General features: G+C 40.6%; 1 protein-coding gene and 1 pseudogene across 1 annotated transcript in view; one reads left to right on the top strand and one right to left on the bottom strand.

Moving 5' to 3' along the window:
• Positions 1 to 19,025, top strand: part of NPFFR2 (neuropeptide FF receptor 2) — a 109,915-nt gene that overhangs the window by 38,749 nt on the left and 52,141 nt on the right. The window lies entirely within an intron of this gene.
• LOC100356476 (lactoylglutathione lyase pseudogene) lies at positions 15,477 to 16,478 on the bottom strand (annotated as a pseudogene).

The following is a 19,025-nucleotide window of genomic DNA, read 5'->3' as shown; positions in this document are numbered from 1 at the left end:
AGAGGGAGGAGAGGCAGAGAGAGAGAAAGAGTTCTTCCATCCGCTGGTTCACTCCCCAAATGGCTGCAATGGCTGGCATCCATATGGGATGCCAGCGGTGCAGGTAGCAGCTTTACCCACTATGCCACAGTGCAAGCCTCCATGTTTTATTTGTTGTTTGTTTGCTGGGATGAATTTAGCAGAAGACATCTCTGTCCCTATACAATACATTTCAGAAGTAACGAATGCAACGCCTGCCACCTCTTCCAGGAGCTGTGGTGAGCCAGGCAAATGCCAACTTATCTGACAAATCCATTAAAACAAAATTAAATATACAGAGAAGGAATATTCAGCCACCCTCACACATATTCAATTGAAGTTCTTATTTCCTTTCTTCCAAATGACCTTCCAATTAGGAGAATACAACATGTCTCTATTCATTTGATTTTAGTCCTGGGGAAAATGAAGCTGTTTTACAAAGAGGTTAATGATTCGTTAGCATCTGCCAAAGGTTCTTCATTTTGCTCCGCTATTGTTGCAACCAGAATTGCTGCAGATCTCGACAGCCACCCACTGGAACCCTCACCTCTCACGTCCTAGTGTCATCAGGAACCCTCGCATCTCTCAGCACAGATCTGTCCTGATTCTTAAAACAAAGGTCCAGGTCGAGTTCCAGAGATTAACTCAGAACTCTCCATTCTTTGCACACTAGTACAGAACTCTTTCCTACTTGCTTGGGCAGTTACTCTTCCATGTTTGTACTGTCCTCTGCAACAAGAGGAGTCTCCTGAAAACAGAGGCACACAGAAATTTGATTTGTGGCCAAATTTGACGAAAAAGATGAGGTTCTAAAATGGTGGCATGAAGTCAAAGACCCTCTCCCTTCTTTGTAGAATTAAGATAACTTTGATTTTATAGCTTTTGAGCTAAAATAACTTTTGTAAAGATTAAGCTCAATCAGTTTTTTTTAAGTATTTCAGCAGGATCTGCTGCAGGGGTTTTTGTTGTTTTATTTGTTGCTTATTTTTAAATTAACAGTTTCAAGCTTTGGATACTTAAGGCTTTAGAGGGAGAACCCAATTTTCAATTATGTTGGCTTTTTATAAAGCTTGAGTTATGTAAGATTTAAATAAAAGTTTGCTACCAAAAAAAAAAAAAAAAACCAACAAACTTTGGTGTGGGCTCTCATTTTCACTTGATTCCATTCGCTATTGTCAGTTCTTTTGGACATTTTAGCTCTCATAGAACCAGGATAAATGGATGTATTCCTGTGAAAAATAGATTTGCCTCAGCAGATATTTCACTCAGCTGGAGTGGGTGTAAATTAGATTTAGTGTTCAACCTCCATATAGAGATTTTAAAGGTCATTTCCATTGTGTGTGTGTGGGTGGGTGTGTGTTGGGTTGATGCCATTTCCTCTTTGTTAGAGCCATTTTTGTGTAAAAGTAAGTGCCAATAAGCTAGGAAAAACTGGTGCCTGATCCTTTATAATCTATAATTGGCCTGTTAGCTCTCAATAGTTATTTCATCATAGTTGACATAGGTTACCAGCCGTGAATTATGGGGCTTTAATTGTGGAGATTTTTTTCCAGTATTAGGCATCTTATCTACATCATTAAAACCTAACTTAAAAAGGCCATGATCTTATTTCTTAATTGCTGCTGATTACTGATAAAAGTTGATTATGTTGACTAAATGGCCATGTGTTTTTAGAACAGTAATTTGCATGAGTAATACTACTAAAAAGTTCATAAAATTGTCATTTAGACTGTAGTATTTGAAAGCTTTAAGAAATAAAGGTGGCCAACACTAGGCTGTTTCAATTCCATTATCCTTTTAAAGGCATTTTATTTTGAGAGAAATAGAGATTCACATGCAGTTGTTAGGAATAATATAGAGAAGAGAGGATTTCATGTACCTTGTACTTCATTTTCTGCAAGGCTAATGTTTTTTAAAAAATTATAATTTATTTGTGTTTATCTGCTTGAAAGGCAGGCTAACAGAAAGAAGTAGAGACAGAGAGACAGACAGACACAGGGAAGAAGGGAGGGAAAGAGAGAGGGAGGGAGAGAGGGAGAGAGAGAGAGAGAGAGAGAGAGAGAGAGAAACAATGAATTTTCCATCTGCCAGGTTATTCCCCAAGTGCCTACAACCATTAGGGTTGGGCCAGGCCAAATCAGGGAACCAGGAACTCCTTCCATGTCTCCCAACTGGGCGGTAGGGACCCAATTCCAAGCATTCATCTGCTTCCTTCCATTAACAGGTCACTGGGTCAGAAACAGAGTGGTTGAGTCTCCAACTGGCACATTAGTATGGGAAATGGTCATCCCACCCAGTTACTTAACTAGCTACACGACAACACCTGCTCGGAAGGATGTACCTTGCATAGTGTGATACTACAATAAGGGACTTGACTTTGCTTCAGTCCCCTGGCTTTGTTTAGATTTCATCAGTTTTATAAACATCTGTATATATGTGTTTGTATGTGTTTATGCATGTGTGTGTGTGTGTTTTATAACACATTCATTTGCTTGCCATAGTTGAAGTACCGCACAGTCCCATCACAATGATGCTTTGTGCTCTCCTATAAAAATCGCCTACAACAGCCCTCAACCCTGGCTTTCATTATTCTACATTGATATAATTCTGTCATGTTAAGAATGCTATATAAAAAAAAGTTATATAACTGGAACTTCACAGTATGCAACATGCTGAAAATTTTAAAAAAAGATTTATTAGTTTATTTGAAAGTTAGAGTTACAGAGAGGGAGGGAGAGACAGAGAAGCCTTCCATCTGCTGGTTCACTCCCCAAGTGGTTGCAATGGCCAGGACTGTGCCGGGCCAAAGTCTGCAGCCAGGAGCTTCATCTGGATCCTCTTGCAGGTAGGAGGGTTCCAAGCACTTGGGCCATCTTCAGCTGCTTTTTTTAAATTAAAGATTATTTTTGGCCAGCGCCGCGGCTCACTAGGCTAATCCTCCGCCTTGCAGCACCGGCACACCGGGTTCTAGTCCCAGTCAGGGCACCAGATTCTGTCCCAGGTGCCCCTCTTCCAGGACAGCTCTCTGCTGTGGCCAGGGAGTGCAGTGGAGAATGTCCCAAGTGCTTGGGCCCTGCACCCCACGGGAGACTAGGAGAAGCACCTGGCTCCTGCCATCAGATCAGCGCGGTGTGCTGGCCACAGCGCGCCGGCCGTGGCGGCCATTGGAGGGTGAACCAATGGCAAAAGGAAGACCTTTCTGTCTCTCTCTCTCACTGTCCATTCTGCCTGTCAAAAAAAGAAAAATAAATAAATAAAAATAAAAAAGATTATTTTTAATTTATTTGAGACAGAGTTACAGAGAGAGGTAGAGCCAGAGAGAAAATATTCTTCCATCTACTTGTTCACTCCCCAAATGACCACAACTGCCAGAGCTGAGCTGATCTGAAGCCAGGAGCCAGGTGCTTCCCCTGGGTCTCCCACATGGGTGTAGGGGCCAAAGAAATTGAGCCATTGTCTACTGCTTTCCCAGGCCATAGCAGAGAACTGGATCAGAAGAGGAATAGCCAGGACTCGAACTGGCGCCCACTTGGGATGCTGGCCTTGTATGCTGGGGCTTTAAACCACTACACCACAGCTTAGGCCCCTTTAGCTGCTTTTTCCATGCCATTAGCAGGGAACTGGGTCAGAAGGGGAGCAGCTGGGATATGAAACAGAATCCATATGGGAGGCAGGCATCACAGGTGGTGGCTTTACATGCTATTCCACGGTGCCTGCCCTTGAATTTTCAGTCATTGTAATTCCATTGAATCAATTCTATACTTTTGTCAAAAATGTGGATATGTTTGTATAAGTCTCTTTTTCAAAGTTGCTTTAGGTATATTAAATATAGTGATTTTCCATATAAACGTTAGAACCACCTTGTCTTTGTCCATGATAAACCTAGTATGGATTTCTATAAAGATTGAAATAAACCTTCAGATCAGTTTAAGGAGTCGTGTGTCCTCTTTGGAAAGCTGCAGATGTTTTGCAAGATTTGCCATAAAATGAAGCCCCATGCAAACCATCCTTGCTGCTGTCTGATCTCACTCCATTAATATCTTTAGCACCTGTGTCATTCTCTTCCTCTCAATTATTTCTCTTGCTTTTATCAATAAATCAGAGGGCTGATTTTCCTATACCCTATCACATAATTTTTTAGTTTTACAAAAAATAAAGATTTTACATAAGAAATCAAGAACATGCTAACTTTGCAAGTTTTATTTCAGTAGACATTCTTTTCACCTAGTTGATTTACTTCAACAACAATTATTGAACTGTATTAAAACTTATAATCTGTTCAACAAAGTGCTAAAACAATAGAATATACAGGTGAACAACAAATCTTAAACAAATCTCATACCTAATCCAAAATTGAACTGAAATTGGATAAGAGAGCTAAATGTGAAACTTCAAACAATAATTGTCTAGAAGAAAATAGAGAATCTTTATGACCTCGGTGAAGAAAAACGTTCAGAACTTGGACCTCCTAAAACTTCTTCCCTTCAAAAGAAAATGTGATCTTTGATCTATTTTCAGTTGATTTTTGTGTAACAAAGGGTCTTGTTTCAAACTGCTGCAAGTGGAGATATAATTTCCCCAGCACCATTTGTTGAAGAGACTGTCCTTTCTCCAGGGATTGATCTTAACCCCTTCATCAAAGATTAGTTGACCAAAGATGTGTGGATGGATTTCTGGGGATTCTATTCTGTTCCATTGGTCTACATGTCTATTTTTGTGCCAGTATGAGGCTCTTTTGATTATAACTTCCCTATACCATGTCTTGAAATCTGGTTTTGTGTTGCCCTCTGCTTTGTTTTTGTTGTTTAAGATTGCTCTAGATATTTGTGTTTCCATATTAATTTTAGAATCATTTTTTTCAATATGAGAGAATCGTGCTGTGGGGAGCAACTCAGACTAGACTAAGTTACTGGAATTAAGACTTATTCTATGCATCTGCTCTCCCACAATATGGCGCTGGGAGAGGAGAAAACAGCTTCTACACAGCTGCCTCCAGTTCAGCCAATAAACTGTAGGACTTGCTCCTGATTGGAGGAGAGCAGCGTACTCGGCGTGTGGGCAGCCGAGTTGGGATTGGTGGAAGAGGACTATAAAGGAGGAGAGAGACGGCATGCACCAGGAACATCTAAGGGGAACATCTAGCTGAAGGAACACCTGTGCAGCCCCCGAGAAAGCCGGCCGGCGGTGTGCCGCTCCCCTGCGGAAGTGGGGAAAGCGGCCAGGGGGAACCGCCCTTCCACGGAGGTGGAAGGGATAGTAGCCAACCCGGGAAGAACCAGCAGCAAACCCGGGGAGGGCCGAGCAGACGAAAGAACAGCGCAGGGTCCTGTGTCGTTCCTCCACGAAGAGGGGGAGCGACATAATGGTGCTGTGACTCGGATATGAAGCCTAGGCAGGGCTTAGTGTCGTTCCTCCACGAAGAGGGGGAGCGACATAATGGTGCCGTGACTCGGATAGCAAACCTAGGACGGATATGAAACTTAGGAGGGAAGAAACGGGAAGAAATGGGAAAATACCGGAGAGAGAGACTAGCAAACAGCCTAGGGAAAAGCCGGACGAAAAAGGTGCCGGAAGAAGCTATTGAAAGCCTAGGCATAGACTCGGATACGGACTACGGGGGGAAGCTGGGAGAAATCTCTAAGGTCGAAAGCGAAAGTGAAAGCTAGAACAGATTCGGACGCGGACTGTGGGGAGAGGCCAGGAGAAATGAGGGAGGAGTATTGTTGGAGGAAAGCTTGGGGAAACATACCGGGTAGAGAAAAGTGTTAGGGAAATTGAAGCCGCGGGGGGCAGGCCGAGGCGGAAATGGAAAGCCATTTTGGGATTCTCAAGTTAGCCCGGGAATAGGGGGCGAAAAGTTGAAACCAGAAGCTGAAACGTAAGCCAGATTGGGATCCGTCTGATTAGCCCGGGGAGCAAAGGACGGGAAGCCAAATCGTGGGGCGGAGACGTATGCTGGGTTGAATTCGCCAGGCTAGCCCGGGGAACTTAGATTGAATGCTAGTGGCGGACACGTAAGCTACGCTGTGTGACTCGCGGAGGCTGCCGTGCGCAGACAGAGTGTGCGGGGCTCAAGTACATAGGGAACGCGGGGCTGGCGCGAGGCCGTGGTTCAGACGCGAAAGGGTTAAGTGCGAGACCACGGAGTGTGTGCGCAAAGCCAAGCCGCGCAGATGAGAGAGGCGCTGGCTGAAGTGGCGCAGAGCCGGGAAGCTGCCGGCAGGGCGAGGCGCCGGGAAGCTGCAGGGATAAGAGAAATAGAAGTTTAGAAGCAAAGTGAGAGAAATAGGAATGCTGGAAGATAGAAGTGAAATGGGAGAAATAGGAATGCCCGGAGATAGAGAAATAGAGAAAGAGAAAGGCCTCCCCACAACACAGTAATGTGAGAGCTTGGATTCAGTCTGCCTGATTAAGTGAGGCGATGAGCACCTGCGGCGGCTAGCAGCTCGACCAGAGTATGAGCTGCAGGTCACCGAAGATAGGCACGAACCAACACTAATAAGTCTCCCCCACAATACGGCAATGAGAAAGCTTGGATTCGGTCTGCCTGATTAAGGCGGTAAGCGCCAGCAGGCGGCTCGACCAGAGCATGCGCGGCAGGGCACCGAACACAGGCACGCATCAGCGCCTAAAAACCTCCTCACAACATGGCGAAGAGAGGACCCAGATTCGGTTTGCCTGATTGATAGGACTTGTAAGAACCTGTGGCAACTCTAGCAAGCAGAGCAGAGTGTGTGCCGCGGGGCACCGAAGACAGGCGCGTATCAACGCCAAAAAATAAAAAGAAAGGGGGATCTGTGGGGAGCAACTCAGACTAGACTAAGTTACTGGAATTAAGACTTATTCTATGCATCTGCTCTCCCACAATATGGCGCTGGGAGAGGAGAAAACAGCTTCTACACAGCTGCCTCCAGTTCAGCCAATAAACTGTAGGACTTGCTCCTGATTGGAGGAGAGCAGCGTACTCGGCGTGTGGGCAGCCGAGTTGGGATTGGTGGAAGAGGACTATAAAGGAGGAGAGAGACGGCATGCACCAGGAACATCTAAGGGGAACATCTAGCTGAAGGAACACCTGTGCAGCCCCCGAGAAAGCCGGCCGGCGGTGTGCCGCTCCCCTGCGGAAGTGGGGAAAGCGGCCAGGGGGAACCGCCCTTCCACGGAGGTGGAAGGGATAGTAGCCAACCCGGGAAGAACCAGCAGCAAACCCGGGGAGGGCCGAGCAGACGAAAGAACAGCGCAGGGTCCTGTGTCGTTCCTCCACGAAGAGGGGGAGCGACATAATGGTGCCGTGACTCGGATATGAAGCCTAGGCAGGGCTTAGTGTCGTTCCTCCACGAAGAGGGGGAGCGACACATGCTACTAGTGTTTTGAGTGGGATCACATTGAATCTGTAAATTACTTTGAGTAATATGGACATTTCGATGATATTAATTCTAATCCACAAACATGGAAGATTTTTCCATTTTTTGTGTGTCTTCTTCTATTTCTTTCTTTAATGTTTGTGGTTTTCATTGTAGAAATCGTTCACCTCCTAGTTCAAATTTTTTCCGAGATATTTACATTTTTTGTAGCCATTGTGAATGGGACTGAGCTTACAAGTTCTTTCTCAGCCAGAGCATTGTCTGCATATACAAAAGTTATTGGTTTTTCTGTGTTTATTTTTTATGCTGCAACTTTACAAACTCTCTTAGTCAAGTCTTTTGGTTTCCCTGTATATAGAATCATGTCATCTTCAAACAGGGATAATTTGACTTTTTCCTTTCCAATTTATAAAACTCTGATTTCTTTTTCTTGAATAAAGGCTCTGGCTAAAGCTTCAGGACAGTATGTAGAATAGCAATAGTGAATGTGAGTGTCCTTGTCTGGATCTGGATGCTATTGGAAATGCTTCCAATATTTTTCCGTTCAATATGATGCTGGCTGTGGGCTTGTCATAAATTGCCTTGATTGTGCTGAGCAATTTTCCTTTTATATCCAAGTTGCTTAAGGTTTTTATCATGAAAGGATGTTGTGTTTTATCAAATGCTTTCTCTGCATCTATTGAGACAATCATATGACTTTTATTCTTCGATTCGTTAATGTGATATATCAGATTGGTATGTGTATATTCAACAACAGCTGCATATCAGGGATAAATCCTACTTGGTTTGGGTGAATGATCTTTCTGATTTGTTGTTGGAATAGAATAGTTATTATTTTGCTGAGGAATTTTGTATCTGTATTCATCAATGATACTGGTGTATTGTTCTCTTTCTTTGTGGTATCTTTTTCTGGTTTGGGAATTAAGGTGATGTGGACCTTATTGAAGGAGTTTGGGAGGATTCCCTCCCTTTTAGTTATTTTGAATAGTTTGAGAAGAATTGGAATTAGTTCTTGTTTAAAAGTTTGGTAAAATTCAGCAGTGAAGCCATTGGGTCCTAGACTTTACTTTGTTGGGGATGGATGGGGGTCTTTATTACTGATTCAATCTCTGTCTTGGTTATTGGTCTGTTTAGGTTTCCATGTCTTCATACTTCAGTTTTGGTAGATTGTTTGTGTCCAGGAATCCATGCATTTTTTCTAGAATTTCCAATCTGGTGCCATATAGCTGTTTGTAGTAATTCCTGATGATTCCTTTAATTTCTGTGGGAGCCAGGATTATACCTCCTTTTTCATCTCTGATTTTATTAATTTGAGTCTTCTCCCTTCCCCCATTTTTTTGTTAGTTGAGCCAATGATGTTTCAATTTTTTTAAACAGATCTTCATTTCATTGATATTTTGTATTGATTTTTGGTGTCAATTTTTAAATTTCTTCCATAATTTTAATTATTTGTTTCTTCCCACTAATTTTGGTTTTTACTTCTTGTTGTTTTTCTGGGTCCTTGATGCATTGATAGCTCATTTATTTGGTGTCTTTCTGTTTCTTGATGTTGGTACCAGTACTATGTTCCATACTTTTTGAGATGTTGTGTTGTCATCTTCATTTCTTTCCAGGATTTTTTTTTTTTGCTTTTCCTTTGTATTTCTGCTATGACGCATTGTTCATGCAGGATTGTGGTGTTCAGTCTCTGAGTGTTTGCACTTGTTCTAGAGATTTGTGGATTGTTAATCTCCAGCCTCATTTCATGGTTGTCAGAAAAGACACATGGTATGATTTCAGGGTTTTTGAATTTTCTGAGACTTACTTTATGGCCTAGCAATGATCTATGCCAGAGAAAGTTCCATGCACTGATGAAAAGAATGTGTATTCTTAAACTGTGGGGTGTAATGTTCTATAGATAACAGTTAGGTTCATTTGTTCCATAGCGTAGATTAGCTCTGTTGTTTCTTTTTGATTTTCTATTTAGTTGATGTGTATATTGACAAAGAGATGTTGAAGTCCCATATAGCTATTGTATTAGATTTTATGTCTCCCTTTAGATCCATTAACGTATGTATTCATCAACTCAAAATGGATCAAGGTCTAATTCTATGACCTAATACCATCAAAGTACTATAGGAGAACATTGTGGAAACTCTGCAAGACATTGGCATAGGCAAAGACTTCTTGGAAAAGACCCCAGAAGCACAGACAATAAAAGCAAAAGTAGACAAATTACATCCAGCTAAGAAGCTTCTATACTTCAAAGTAAACACTTAATAAAGTGAAGAGGAAAGCCACAAAATGGGAGAAAGTATTTGTAAAATATGCAATTGATAAAGGATGAATATCTTTAATCTATAAAGAGCTCAAGAAACTCAACAGCAACAGAACAATCTGGTTAAGAAATGGGCTAAGAATTTGGATGCACATTTTTCAAAAGAGGAATTTCAAATGGCTACCCAGACACTTGAAAAAAATCTTAAGTATCATTAGCCATTAGGGAAATGCAAGTAAAAACCACAATGTAGTTTCATTTCACCCCAGCTAGAATGGCTCTCATGTAGAAATTCAGTGCTGGCAGAGATGTGGTGAAAACGCTCCATAACCACTGATGGTGGAAATGCAAACTAGTACAGCTTTTGTGCATGACAATGTAGAGATTCATCAGAAATCTGAAAATAGATGTACCATATGCCCCAGCCACCCAAAATTCACCCAAACAAAATGAAATCAGTATATGAAAGAGTTGTCTGTACTCCCATGTTTATGGCAACTCAATTCACAATAGCCACAATATGGAATCAACTCACATGCCCATCAACTAATGACTGGATAATGAAAATGTGATACGTATAGACTATGGAATGTTACTTACCCATAAAAAAGAAGGAAACCCTGTGTTTTGCAACAAAATGGATACAACTAGAAACCATTATACTTAGTGAAATAAGCCAGTCCTGAAAAGACAAATACCATATGTTTTCCCTTATCTGTGTTAACTAATAGAGTACAAAATATGAAATATATATTAGTAAAATTTGTATTTTTATTTACAGCCCTTGTCTCTACTAGTATGGATCAGTGGTTTTTTTTATACTTTAATTCTTTAATGGAGGGTTAAATTTATGATTATAAAAAACAAAGTATATCATTATAAAAATAAAAGAAAGAATACAAATGGAAGGGAGAGGAATTGTCAGAGCATGAGAAGTAGGTTGGGTAAGGTTGGAATTATCACTATACTACTAAATCTGTATATAAGACATAAATTTGTTCATTTAATATAAATTTTTTAAAAAGTTAAAAAAAAAGATAAAAAACTTACTTTAGCTTGAAAGAAAGACAATGTGAATAGAATGAGGGGTACACATCTGCTGGGGCAGTTAAGATGCTGTTTGGGAGGCCCAGATCTCATATCAGAAGGCTTGGGTTCAAGTCCTGATTTCACTCCCAATTCCAGTTTCCTGCTAATGTGCAGACTGGGAGGCAGCGCTGATGGCTAAAGTCTTGGAGTCGCTGCCATTCATGTGGGAGACTCAGACTTTGTCCCAGTCTCATGGCGTTCGCTTGGCTCAGCCCCAGCTTTCCTGTCATTTTGGAGGAAAATCAGCATTTGGGAGATCTCTGTCCCTCTGCCACACAAATAAATAAATAAAATAAATTTAAAAGTGAGAGTAAAGAGGCAAACCATAGACAGGAAGAAAATATTTTCAAACCACACATCCGATAAATGATTTATATTCATGTATCAGCAAATATTCAAATATCAGAATATTTCAAAATTTAACATTATTTTCAAGATTTTATTTACTTATTTAAAAGGCAAAGTTATATAGAGAGATATGGAGAGCTAGAGAGTGATCTTCCATCCACTGGTTCCTCCTCAAATGGTGGCAATGACCAAAGCTGGGCCAATTTGAAGCCAGAAGCTTCTTCTAGGTCTCCCACATGGGTGTAGGAGCCCAAGCACTTGGGCCATCTTCCACTGCTTTCCCAGAAGCATTAGCGGGGAGCTGGATTGGAAGTAGAGCAGCCAAGACTTGAAATGGCGCCCTTATAGGATGCTGGCATTGCAGGCAGCAGCTTTATGGGCTACACCAAAACACTGGCCCCAGAACTCAACATTTTTAATGCCAAAAAGCATTGACAAATTATTGAATCAAGCAGTTAATTGAAGAAAATATATAGATAGCAAATAATGGATGAAAATATACCACCATCAGTTATTAAAGAAACTGCATTTAAAACCACCATGAAACACTTGTATATATTGATTGAAATGATTTTTAAAATTTAAAAAAAATGCCAGGAGGCTGGCTCCGTGGCACAGTAGGTTAATCCTCTACCTGCAGCGCCAGCATTCCATATCGGCACTTGTTCTAGTCCTGGCTGCTCCTCTTGTAATCCAGGTCTCTGCTGTAGCCTGGGAAAGCAGTAGAAGATGGCCCAGGTCTCTTGGGCCCCTGCACCCATGTGGGAGACTGGGAAGAAGCACCTGGCTCCTTGGCCATTTGGAGAGTGAACCAACAGATGGAAGCCCCCTCTCTCTCTCCCTCTCTCTCTCCCTCTCTCCCTCCCTCCCTCTCCCTCCCTCTTCCTCTCTTCCTCTCTCCCCCTCTCTCCCTCTGCCTCTCTGCCTCTCCTTCTTCTGTGTGTAACTCTCCCAAATAAATAAAGAAATCTTTAAAAAAAAGAAAAAATTCCAAGTGTTGTTGAAGATGTAAAACAACTGAAACTTTCATGTATTGTAGGTATGAACAAAAAATCAAGCAGCCAATTTGGAAAACTGACTTAAGAGTTATACAGATATTCACCATGGGATAAACAGTCCCACTGCAAGGTGATGTACCCAATTGAAACAAAACACCTGTGTTCTGGAGAAAACCTGTGCAGGAATGCCTCGAACTGGAAAAAAATCAAATTTCCCCCAATTGCAGAAAGAACAAAGACACTGTTGTACACCCACGTGATGGAGTATTACCCAGAAAAGGGTGAGTTATAGACATGCAAGGACATGTGTAAATCTCAATGCAGTAAGTTAGTTGAAACAAACCAGATCCAAAAGTCTACATACATATTTTCATCGTTATGCTGTGCCTAAAAATGCAAAACTTTAGGGACAGTAAACTAATCAGCGGTTACCAGAGCAAAGGATTGACAACAAACTGGTACATAGAAGAAATTTGTGGGTTAGTGCAACCATGCCATGTATGGACTACACTCTAGCATCTCATACAACTTTGAGCTCTATTTTCTTCTTGTAAGATAATGATGTCGTAACTTCCCTTCTTGAATGCTGCATTTTATCCACTGCAGCCTATTATATTTCTAGGTTTCTAACATCTTTGTAAACAGAGTATGTCTTACAATTAGTGGTGCCTATCAATCGTGATCAGCCAGGTGTTTGGTTTTGCTGGCCCAACAATCCTATCTATCCATTGTTGCCATTTCTCTAAGAACAAAAATGCACTCTAAATAAATTCAAAATAACCTTATAAGGGATTAAAGTATTTAAATTTCACAGTTTTTCTTAGCACATAAAATGAGATTGCTTGTCTAATTTACAGTGTCTTAGATCTTGTGAGACATATTATATAACTGTTATTTCAGAAATGTGAAGGTCTGGATGTTAACCATTTGTGCAAATATATAGTTACATATAGATAGATGACAGAAACTACAAAACCATGAGGTAGAGGAGCTTCATTTATACACATAGCAAATGAGAGCCAACTTAGCCTTGCATCATAGCTCCATAGGCCTGAAACCCCAATGACTGGTGTAATGAGAAATGCCCTATGCAGTGGATACTTTACTTTTTAATGCTTTTAAACAGGGCAGGAAACCACTTTATTCTCTGCCTTTCTGAGTGAGGACCCTTGAAGACATAAAGGCAGGAATACAGGTGATAGCTCTTTGCTATAAAAACACTTCAGGAACCAATGGAATCCACTGTCTTCAGCTTTCAAAGCTATCCAAGGTTCTGGAATCTGCCTTTTGGAATATAAACACTTACGAAGATAACACTAAAGTTTTCCAGGAATTTGCTGGGTTTTTAAAGTCACTTTTAGAGTTAACTTCAATGTTTGCACAGGATATACCATTTGACTCTTGGAGAGATCATAAAGATTTTTTAACTGTTTGGAAGAGACTGATTAACTTCACCCTCAGGGAAACAAATGACTACAGATCTAATCGGAGTGTTTCTAGGGATAGTGAAAACAACTTTCTCTGTATTATATATGTCTGAGTTTCATGGACCTGCCTGGGACTTTTTTTTTACAGGAACACTGAGCAACCAAAGAAAAAATTATTTTCCTACAGTTGCATTATCGCTAAACTGAAAATTGTTCTGCCTTAAATTCATCTGACGGCCAACAATCTTATGTACCAATTTGTTCTAGTGTTCTCTTTGTTGAACTTGGAACTATTTCCTAGACTCTCTTAAACCCGCATTTTTCCAGCTTAAATTTAACTGAGAGAGGAAATCTCCTGCTAGTAGGAAGTTAAAGGAAAGCTGAGGCCATTATTCACAAATGAAAACTATGGCTGTGAGGTAGTGACAGTTAGATACAGAAGTGCATGGCTGTTCTGTTTCTTTCTCTCCGTATCAAATTTTCTTCCCAATTGCAGATCCTGAGGGCCCACAGGGGTTCCAGTCCTGCCACCAGATGCATTCCAGGACAGCTGGCAGCCACACTGAGATATCATGCCCCAGCCTTCTCCATGGCCACCTTTGTACGGTCTCTACTCGGAATCATAGTTTGCCTGCCTTCCTAGACGTCAGCAGCCACCCCGAGTTGTCTTCTGCACTAGTGTTTCAGGGTGACAGCTAAATGCTTTTTCTATGATCCCCCAATACTCACCCACCCTGGTGGAGGGCTGGGGGAGGGTTCCCTGCCCCAGAATTTCCCACTCTCTGTAAAGTGAGATGGGCAGAGTATCTACAGCCTTACTGCCTATTTTCTCACAATAGAGTTTTATTGGAACACAACTATGCCCACTTACTTTAGTGTTGTTTATAGCTGCTTCCTGCAACACAGCAGAGTTGAGTAGTTGTAACAGAGATCTTCTGGCCTATAAAACTCAAAATATGTATTTACTATCTGACTTTTTGCACTAAAGATATTGACCTCTGGTGTAAGGTAGAATTTATAAAGTCCTATATTATGTTAAGGTTCTTCCTTTCTGACTGAACCCTCACCAATATGCCACCTTACCAGGAGATGGGTAATCAATCTACTAATTCTTAGTTTACCTCCCACAACTCACCCCTGAAAAATACTGGGGAGATTGAGAGCATGGTGAAAATCTGGAGGCGGGATTTGGCTGGAGAATGTTGGTAAAGGGCTGTGGCACTTCCCTTTGTCAATTGTTTCCCCGTCCCACTAGCATGTTCATATCTTTTGTAGGAGGAGTGTGACTGACACCAAGTCTAGCCGGGCCATAGGATGGGCATGGAAGTGACTTAAGAAGATCACAGGTTTGATTCTAACTGATTCAGACTTAGTGGGCAAGAGACTGGCTGATGCTTGTGTTTGAAAAGTAACTGTGCTCCTATCACAACCTCAAAAATGATGCATGTTTCCCAGGAAACAGATAAGGCCCTAATCTAGAGACATCAATCAGCATAGGTTCAGTTCAGAAAGATCCCCTTACAAGACTCCTTCTTTTAAGGACAAATTGAGTAACACAAGGACCAGTAGTGGCCATTGGATTTTGCAAAACAGATATTAAGGAGAAATTAGACAAGACATTCTTTGTGTAGGGAGAATGCCTAATTGAGATGAAAAGAGACATTCAGAGGGGAGACACCCTTGACTCCTCTGGGTGCAAAGCTTGCAATCTTTATGCTAAGCACCCTTTAGTCTCTCTCTCTCTCTCTTTGTGTGTGTATTTGTGTAAAACTCCTTCCCCTTCTCCCTTCCTCTTTCACTATCTGAAACTCTTTCTATTAAATCTTTAACAAATAATTTACATGAGCATTTTTTTTTGAATCCTGAGAGTACTTTATAAATACAAAGAAATTAGTTTTTCCATCAGTATCTTTGTCAGCATAATTCTGAATTGCTCTCACGGGTATCTTCTCCTTTGTAAAACAAACACTTCACAGGGTTTGAAGTATGCATGAAGTTCCATTTTTGTTCAGTGTTCTTTACTTTCCATCATGAAAAGCTATTCCTAAGGAACTGAAACCCCAGAAGATAACTACAACAAAAACATGGCAAATGTTTTTTAAATGATGCAAAGGAAGATTTTAAGAGAAGCAATATTTAAGAGACAGAAGAAGGCAAATGCAGTTTCTGAAGGGAATTGTTCTAATTATTACCCAACAAGTCAAGTCACGTGACTACATCCAAGGACATTAAATGAAGAAAAAGTTGAATTGGGGCAATGATCCATCAGTCCCAAAGCCTTCTGGAATCTGAGCATCTCGAACTGCATTGCTTTCTTTCTTATCTCTGTCTCACTGCCGTCTCAGAGCACCGTTCCCACACGATTAAATGATACTTGTGATTGTGTTAGGATTCAAAATTTCAATCCAGTAGCCATCAGGATCTTGAATAAATGCCAGGCCTTTCATTTTACCATCGTCTGGTTTCTTCACAAATTTGACTCCCAGTTATTCAAATCTTTTACAGGCGCCGTACACATCAGGAACAGCAATTCCAATGTGACCAAATCCTCGAGGGTCTGAATTGCCACTGTGGTAGCTCTGGGTCTCGTCATCTTCAGTGCCCCAATTATGTGTCAGCTCAAGGGTAGCTTTTCTGGAAAATGCCCATGCTACTCTTTCATTTTTATCTTTGGGGATGTCATTTTTATCCTCATATGCCATGAAATAGAGTGAAAATTTCATGGAAGGAAAATCTAATTTTTGGATTAGCGTCATTCCAAGAATTCTAGTATAGAAATCCAATGACTTCTTAGGATCCTTAATTCATAGCATGGTCTGTTGCATTAAAAAATCCTTGGTGCTGGGGTCCGCGTTGGAGCAGCAGCTAGCGGCGGCCTCGTCTGTGAGGCCGCTGGACGCAGGTTGCGGTTCTGCCATGGCCGCACAGCCGAGTCTCACGAACACCCGCACAGGACAGACAGCACAGACACCACCCCGCCGGGCCCGGGTCTACATGAGCATTTTTAAAACCAAATGACTTGTATTGAAATATCTTTTGTATCATATAATAGTATTTTAAACAGTGATTTAGGTTTTTCCTGCAGTAGATAGTTCTGCTCCCTAGGTGAGCCCACTCCTTGTGTAATTTCAGCAGCAGCTGTGGTGGACAGTTCCCACACGGGATACTAGCTGCTATCTGTAGCCTAGTCCGCTCCCAGGGAATCTGCATCAGTGCTTTCCTGAAGCAGCAGGATTTTTGGTCTGGAATATGGAAAACGCAATGCCCTGATGGTGTCCTGTGTCAGTAGATAAATGCCCTGGCTACTCAGAGTGTGTCAACACATTTACTCAGAGCACCTGCACCACCCGCATCGTTAACTAAGCTTGATAGCCGCCGCGCCACCACCACCTCCACCACCACCACCACCACCTCCCTTTATGGGCTTTTCTTCTTGTGCTTTCTCATTCACCTTGCTCATTCACTCTTGCTTCCTGGAATTGTCTCTCAAGTAAATGACGTGCATCCAACTACTTGCTTTAGGCTCTGCTTTAGGTGAAATCCAAAATGACAATCATCTATCCCTTTATTCAAGAAATTTAATTGAGAGCATTATGCAAGGTGCTAAAAAAGCAAAGTTATTAAGAAGACATTTCATCAAATAGTTGTAACTCTTCCCAGAGTACAATTAGAAGTCTATGGGATGAAAAATGAGACTCATAAATGTTAATACTATTTTCTACATTATGTAGCCATACAAGTTTTTTTGTTGTAGTTCCTAGGTTATTACAACTGACATGAGGTAGCTCTCAGCTAAAACTGGAATTATTATTATTTGCTTCCAGTTTCATATCTTGTGTTATTGTTACCTCAAAATTCTATTAAATATAAATAATCTTCAGCAATGAAATATAAGAGAAGAAAGTCTATTGAAACTAAGGGTTTATAACTTGGATTATTACTCTTTTTTATTTTGCATTTCAACATTCATGGGTTAATGTCCTGGGATAATTTTTACTTTCTTCCCTTTCCCTTCTATGATATAATCTATTTTTTTCTTTTGCTCAACTAGCTGTTGCTTTGTTGAGATTATCATAGCACAGAACATTTAATTTTTTTAGTTGTTGTTTCTGCATAATTGGCCAAATGTTGCTCTACTATTAAATTTTTTATCTTTTCATTGAAATCATTAAATGTTTGATTAAGGTAGCCAACTGAATTATATCAGTTTTAATTAATTATGTGTATGGAACAATCTAGACATAAAGAATATGTTTGTTATCTGTGTTTAAAAAAAACCTCTTGGCTTTTTTTACACTTGGCTCCCTTTCCACCCAACTCTACAGAAACTGGTGTTTTCAGTAGAGGAAACTAAAATTTTTAAACAAAATTAATGGCTAAAAATTAAATGATCTTGTTGGTAAATCCTAAAAATACAAGTTTAGATGAGCATACATATTGTTACAGCAAGCCAAAAATCTAAGAAGGATGAGAAGTGGAGTGGACATGTGACTTTCTTCATTTCATACTCTGGAAGAGAGCAGGAGCTGTGTCTGGCTGGCTACATACATATGAAGAAGATGCTAGATGCATAGTCACAAGCATTGGTTATCAGTGTGTCCTCACAAGGTCATTGTGGGCATTCTTTATATCAATGCATACATTTAATATTACTGAGTACAAAAGCACATAGTAATTATAAAATAAATGGCTTTTCCTTTGTTCCCCTATTATTATTGCTAGTTTATAGAAGCTCACTTTAGTGTTGACCTCTGAGCACTAAAAGATCCAAGTTTGTTCTGTACAGAAGATCAATGGAAATATGACTCAGACCCACTAGAGATTCTATGAGTTTCTTTACCAAAAATTTGATACTGTTCCCAAGGCACTGGGAAAAAAATACAAAAAACAAAACAAAACAAAACAAAAACAAACAAACAAAAAAACACCACATACAATACATTTCCATGACCAGTGAAGTTTCTCTTGGGAGAATAGATTATACAATTTTATGTTTTTTTTTTTTTTTTCTGCTCACATTTACAGAGATATTTGCCAGGCGAAAATCTGATTTAAAACATATCTAGGAAAAACAGCCAAAACTTGACACTTTCCTACTTATTTGAGTTGCCAAGGATCTAGGCACTGGTTTGATGACTCTAGTGGGTAATCTTTTTAAAATTGTAATGGGTGAGAATTCTGGAAAGGATCTGGAAGGAGTAAGTTCAGAAAATAAGATAATTTTCTGGGTAATAAGCTTAATAGAAATTTGAGAATGTGCCTAGATAAGGCTGTCTTCATTGATTTTGCAATACTACAAAGAAATCCTGGTAGCAGGCTAATTTGATAAAGAAAAGAGGTTTGTTCTGACTCACAGTTCTGGAGATACAAGGTCAAGGGGTTGTATCTGGTGAAGATCTTCCAAGCAGAGTCCTGATGTGACAGGAGACTGGGAGTGGGTCTGTATTTGTGTCTTTTCTGATTTCTCATTCTCTTCTTATATAGTCATAATGAGTCAGTCATAGGGGCTCTACGCATGTGCTTTACC

This window comes from Oryctolagus cuniculus, chromosome 8 (assembly GCF_051225735.1).
Source record: "Oryctolagus cuniculus isolate XC-2025 breed Fujian yellow rabbit chromosome 8, ASM5122573v1, whole genome shotgun sequence".
Classification (NCBI taxonomy): domain Eukaryota; kingdom Metazoa; phylum Chordata; class Mammalia; order Lagomorpha; family Leporidae; genus Oryctolagus; species Oryctolagus cuniculus.
Note: the sequence above shows the minus strand (reverse complement) of the source record. Positions and strands in the feature narration are given on the sequence as shown.